The 406-nt window shown below is 47.3% G+C and overlaps 1 protein-coding gene across 1 annotated transcript in view; it reads left to right on the top strand.

The window, feature by feature from the left end:
• Positions 1-406, top strand: part of LOC119592247 (netrin receptor UNC5C-like) — a gene marked incomplete at its 5' end in the record, with an annotated part of 58,872 nt that overhangs the window by 49,210 nt on the left and 9,256 nt on the right.

The following is a 406-nucleotide window of genomic DNA, read 5'->3' as shown; positions in this document are numbered from 1 at the left end:
TTCCTCATCACCCCAACATGTACTCCCATCGCGAGACATGTACGGGATTTTTAACAGCACGGTTTCGCGTTACACCGGAGTACAGCAGAGAGTACACCCCCTTGATTGTACTTAATGGTTCTGGGCCTTCGTGATGTAATGTGGTAGGAGGGGTTGCCAAATAGGGAGTTTTAAGGACGGGATTAAGTCGCAGGCTATCCGGGAGCTTGGGGGGGGGGGGGTTGAAGTAGGAAATCTTGTCGTAATTAAGTTTTGTGAAGAACGGGGATGCGAGGAGATGTTAAACCGGATGTTAATTTGTAATAAAGCGTTTGGAGAGGTTTGATAGGCTTAAGCAGAGACAGAGATAGAGCTGCTGCCAAATGACTTTATCATAAGAACGCTTGTCAGGATTTGATTCCGCTGC

Source organism: Penaeus monodon, chromosome 29 (assembly GCF_015228065.2).
Source record: "Penaeus monodon isolate SGIC_2016 chromosome 29, NSTDA_Pmon_1, whole genome shotgun sequence".
Taxonomy (NCBI): domain Eukaryota; kingdom Metazoa; phylum Arthropoda; class Malacostraca; order Decapoda; family Penaeidae; genus Penaeus; species Penaeus monodon.
Note: the sequence above shows the minus strand (reverse complement) of the source record. Positions and strands in the feature narration are given on the sequence as shown.